Genomic DNA, 6000 nt, shown 5'->3' on the forward strand with positions numbered 1-6000 from the left:
CGTATGGTGAAGGATGTATAGTATGACGTATGCCGTAGGATGACATAGGACATATGGCGTAGGACGTATGGCGTATAACGCAGGACATATGAATAACGTATGGCGTAGGATGTATGAATAACGTATGGCGAAGGACGTATGGCATAGGACGTATGGTGAAGGATGTACAGTATGGTGTAGGATGTATGGCGTATAACGTAGGATGTATGAATAAAGTATGGCATAGGACGTATGAATTACGTAGGACGTATGGTGAAGGATGTACAGTATGACGGATGACATAGGACGTATGGCGTAGGACGTATGGCGTATGACGTATGAATAATGTATGGCGTGGGACTAGGCATGTGCCGGTATCAAATTTTCATGTTGCGATTAATTGCTGAAGCTTTTATCACGGTATACGGTATTATCACGATATTTTTTAAAAAGTTGCAAAAAAAGTGTTGTCATACTATAACAGGTTTAAAAAATGTCTTATAACAAAAGAACCAAACATTTAAATAAAATAAAGCAATACACAAAAATGTATGAAGTAAACAAATATTTAAAACAGATTAAAGTGCTAAAGAATTATAAAGAACAATAGGTAACACTTTACAATAATGTCTCGCCAGTTAATGCATTAACATTAACAAAGAGCGAATAGCTACATTTTTACAGAAGTTATTCTTCTTTGATAATGTTAGTTTAAAAAAGCAACTGTTAGTGTAAGCTCAGGTCCATTAAATAATACAGTTACAACTTTTGATTTTAATAATGTGTTATTAAATGCTGAAATGTACATTTAACTAAGATTAATACATGCTTTAGAAGTATTTTTCATTGTCAGTTTGGTAATGAATGAACTAATGTTAAATAATGGAGCCATATTGTAAAGTGTGTGATTGAACAACAGTCAGAACATATTCAAACAATATCTAGGGCATGTAATTTAAAACTTTAAGTTTGAAAATTACTTTAAGTCTTTAAGTATTAGGTTATGTGATGATGAGCACCGGATTGTGGTTACTGGGGAAACGGCTGTATTTCTGCTGTTCCATCAGCGCCCTCTGCTGTCTGAAAGTGAATGTGCACTTCAGTGCGTCTTCACGCCTTCTGCCATGTGCTCGGCTCATGAACGGTCTGTTTACATCAGTGCGCATTCCTCTTTGACGCGTTGTTCATTTTAAACGGTTGATGGGTAAAGTATTTTTAAAATACATTCTAAAAATCTGAATAATTCGTAATAAATAATTATTCACGGTATTTTGAAGTGCCCACGATAACAATATTGTGCATGTTCATTATTGCGGTATATCGTATTACCATTTACCGGCACATGTCTACGTGGGACATATGGCGTAGGACGTATGAATAACATATGGCGAAGGACGTATGGTGAAGGATGTACAGTATGGCGTAAGACGTATGGCGTATAACGTAGAATGTATGAATAAAGTATGGCATAGGACGTATAACATAGGACGTATGAATAACGTAGTGCGTAGGACGTATGGCATAGGACAAATGGCGTATAGCGTAGGACGTATAAATAATGTAGTGCGTAGGACGTATGGCATAGGACAAATGGCGTATAGCGTAGGACATATAAATAACGTAGTGCGTAGGACGTATGGCATAGGACAAATGGCGTATAGCGTAGGACGTATAAATAATGTAGTGCGTAGGACGTATGGCATAGGACAAATGGCGTATAGCGTAGGACGTATAAATAATGTAGTGCGTAGGACGTATGGCATAGGACAAGTGGCGTATAGCGTAGGACGTATGAATAACGTAGGGCGTAGGACGTATGGTGAAGGATGTACAGTATGACGAACGCTGTAGGATGACGTAGGACGTAAGGCGTATAACGTAGGATGTATGAATAACGTATGACGTAGGACGTATGTCATAGGACGTATGCGTGAACTGTTCCTTGTTCGCATGAGTCATTGAATCATTCACTCAAACGATTCGCTCAAAATGGCTGATTCATTCCGGGACACAGCAAGTGTCTGTCTTTAAGAGTGAGTCGTTCAGTCATTCATAAGAGCAATTAGTTCAAAAATGTGGATTTATTCAGTAACGTAACATTACTGTGTTGTTCGGAGACACGCTGTGGCTCTGTGACAAAAAGAAAACAAGAACTGACACAGAGACGTTTTTTTGCCCCATATCTTTAATTTTGGGGTCATTTTATGAATCTCCAGGTAATGTCTGACCCTAGTTTGTGCGGTGTGGTGGCGGGGGGGCGGGGCTCTGTTTTGAGCAGAGCAAAGGCCACTACTGGTCACATGGACTACTTTTATGGTACTTTTTAAGCATTTTTGTAGCTTGACACTGTCCGTTCCCATTGTAAACATTCTATTTGTGTTTGTTTTGGGGTGAACTATTGCTTGAAATGGATTTATGGTGATCTCTGTGCAGGTGTTTGTTTCAGTGCAGCGGAGGGGGGTTCACTTTACAGATCAAGACATTTAAAAAAAATCATCTTTGCTGTAAGCGGTCTCCTGCGCTTTCGCCTACTGTTCACACACGGAAACATGAACTGCTCTGCACGGACGCCGTCATTGTCTCCTTACTGTATTTCTTCTCATTTTATTTCTTATTCAAGATCAATATTTACCCAGCAGCCCCTGGGGCTCAGGATTACCTCATATTCTCCAGGTCCAGCTGTGCTTTCTCAGCGTCTCCATAGTAACCTCAGGAATGTGCACATCATGTTTATCCTACTGCCAGGAAAACAGAGAGAGAGAGAGAGAGAGAGAGAGAGAGAGTAAAGAAAGGTTTCTCTCCGGTCCTTCACTTGAGTCACAGATACCTGTCTTACGCTGTTGGCTTGTATTAAAATTAACACCTTTTCATGTCATGTGACACACAAACGGTGTTCCAAGGATTCCAAATAATGCAACCAAGCAGTGCAAAAATAAGCAAACCTGCTGGAAACTGGGAAAACCGGAAACCAAACCACGGAGAGATCCCTCAAGTGGGCTTCATTGAATTTGTAAAATAGAAAAAAGTCCCACAAAAATATGAAACAAAACAGCTGCTGGTATTTTGTGTCTGAATTTCAGGCACTCGGTATTAGCTTCCTTTTGAACTGTCGTATAAAAGCAGTATCACTGAATATGATACTCGCTAAAACAACACTGCATTTTCTCTAAAAGTAATGACTGCCTCAAATTCTCTCTTCTCAAATGAAATGAAAGTTGCTTGGACATTTTGGGCATAAATAGATTTTATCTTTCTGGCATTGTGAAGTCATGCCAACATCATCTACCCTTTAATGATGATGGAGTGTTTTGGTTTCTGTCTGTATTTAGCAGATCAGCATGAGTGTTTCTTACGAACCGAAAGACCACATGAATCAAACTCCCGCTGACTGTGTTCTGGGACACACTGAAGCAAAACCCAGCAGCCGCCCACACGCATCTATCTGCTCCTCTACCTCAGCATTTAATATCACACTCATCGCCTGGCTAAAGAAGAAACGCTTCTCAACTGATCCACCTCCATGTGTTAATGTTGCTACTTCATCAGAAACTCTCTTTTTTGTGGTCAGGAAGCTGAAGTTTGAGTCCTGGATGCTTGCAGGATCTGTAATGGTGGACTTTATTTTGAGATAGATGGACAGACGGACAAACAGACAGATAGATATAGTGAATCCGGAAAGTATTCACAGCTTCATTTTGTTATGTTACAGCCTTACCAGGATGGACTAAATTTATAATTTTCCTCAAAATTCTACAAACAATACCCCATAATGATGACATGAAAGAAGTTTGTTGCACATAGTCTTCACAGTCTTTGCCATGACACTCAAAATTGAGCTCAGGTGCTCAGGTTTCCACTGATCATCTTTGAGATGTTTCTACCATAGATATCCATAATAATTATTATTATTATAATAATTATTGTCTAGATGTCTCGTCCGCGCTGCTGGCCAATGGAGGTCGAAGTCCGCACCTGGCGGCCATCTTGTCACAGGCAGCTTGCTCACTCGTAACATTGTTTTCATGGTGCTGGCACTTTTTAAATAACCATAATTTGCTCAATTTCCTACCGATTGTCAAACGGTTTGGTTTGTTATAAACATCAGAGATGCAGTTATGACCAGTGATGGGGAAAGTTACTTTGAAAAGTAATGCATTACATTATTGCGTTACTTCCTTAAAAAGTAACTAATTGAGTTACTTAGTTACTTTTTAAGAAAAGTAATGCGTTGCGTTACTTTTGCGTAACTTTTTCTCACCTTGGCTGGGCTTGTTTTTGTTTTATAACAAAAAAGTTATATTTTTGTGCAACGGTAAAGACCTCTTCATACCAAAAATTGAAATAATAAGCCCCAGGCTATGGTAAAAATGCAAATTCACGCATGAACAGTAGAGGGCGCAGCTCTGCTGTGCTGCCATTCTGGATAATGGTAGAATAGGATGCAGGAGAAAAAAGTTTTACCAATAAAAAAAAAAAATCTAGTAATTTTCATCATCAAAGGTCAGCAGCAAGACATTGGTAAATTAAATATAAAGGTATTTTAAATGCATAAAAATAGTTGTTTTATTTAACATTTAATTATTGGAGGTTTGCATAGTACTCTGATTTTGCAATTGACTGATTTTATTAATTTTGAGGAGTACAGAATCTGTATTGTGAGATATGTAAATGCTCACATTTGGTCTATAGAACTACAATAACCATCATGTTTACACACAACGCCTCTACACTTATTTTTCTCAACATGGGGGCAGGAGAGCTGTCAGTCAAATTAATGTGAAAAAGTAACTCAGATATTTTGTAAATCTGAAAAGTAAAGCGTTACTTTACTAGTTACTTGGAAAAAGTAATATTATTACGTAACTCAAGTTACTTGTAATGCGTTACCCCCAACACTGGTTATCACACTGCATACTTATGAAAAATTATTCAAAATTTGTTCAAGCATCCAGCCACGTTAATAACGTTTGTAAGAAACCAAACCATTTGTAAATCCGTCAAGATTTCAGTGAGATGAGAGTATTTGTGTTCGTGCAGATCACTCGCCTTACATCAGGTACCACAGAGCCCTGCCTGTGACAAGATGGCCGCCGGTGATGACGTTAGAGACTCCGCCGTAAGACATCTAGACTTTATTATGTATATCTATGGTTTCTACAACTTGATTGGAGTCCACCTGTGGTAAATTCAGTTGATTGGACATGATTTGGAAAGGCACACACCTGTCTATATAAGGACCCACAGTTAACATTGCATAAACCAAGCCATGAAGTCCAAGGAATAGTCTGTAGACCTCCGAGACAGGATTGTATCAAGGCACAGATCTGAGGGAAATTTCTGCAGCATTGACGGTCCCAATGAGCACAGTGGCCTCCATCATCCATAAATAGAACCAGGACTCTTCCTAGAGCAGAAGGGTCTTAGTCAGGGAGGTGACCAAGAACCCGATGGTCACTCTGACTGAGCTCCAGCGGATCTCTGTGGAGAGAGGAGAACCTTCCAGAAGAACAACCATCTCTACAGCTCTCCACCAATCAGGCCTGTAGAGTGGCCAGACGGAAGCCACTCCTCAGTAAAAGGCACATGGCATCCCGCCTTTGCCAAAGGGCACCTGAAGAACTCTCACACCATTACCCCTTTTCCACCAAGGCAGTGCTGGTGCTGGTTCGGAGCCAGAGCCTAGTTTCAAATCGGTTCTTTGTCTTTCCACACCCAAAGCACCAGCTCCGAACCAGAACAAGTGGTTCTTAAGTCGCACCAAAACATCGCTGGTCTAGAAGTAAGAACCGCTTGAGTCAGGGGCTGGGTTACCGTGACCAACATGACCAACACAAACTTGTGACCGCCATGTTTGAAATAGCAGCTATTGGAGCTAACAGTGGCTTGATTGTAATCTCCGTCTATACAAATCACGGTGAGTTGCACGAATGTGTTGGATTCGCTGTGTTTTGATGTGGATGTAGGATCGTAAAGCCATGTGTATTTAAGCCGATGTATCTCGAACAAGCCTGGTGTGTTTGT

This window comes from Gobio gobio, assembly GCF_949357685.1.
Source record: "Gobio gobio genome assembly, chromosome: 11".
Lineage (NCBI taxonomy): Eukaryota > Metazoa > Chordata > Actinopteri > Cypriniformes > Gobionidae > Gobio > Gobio gobio.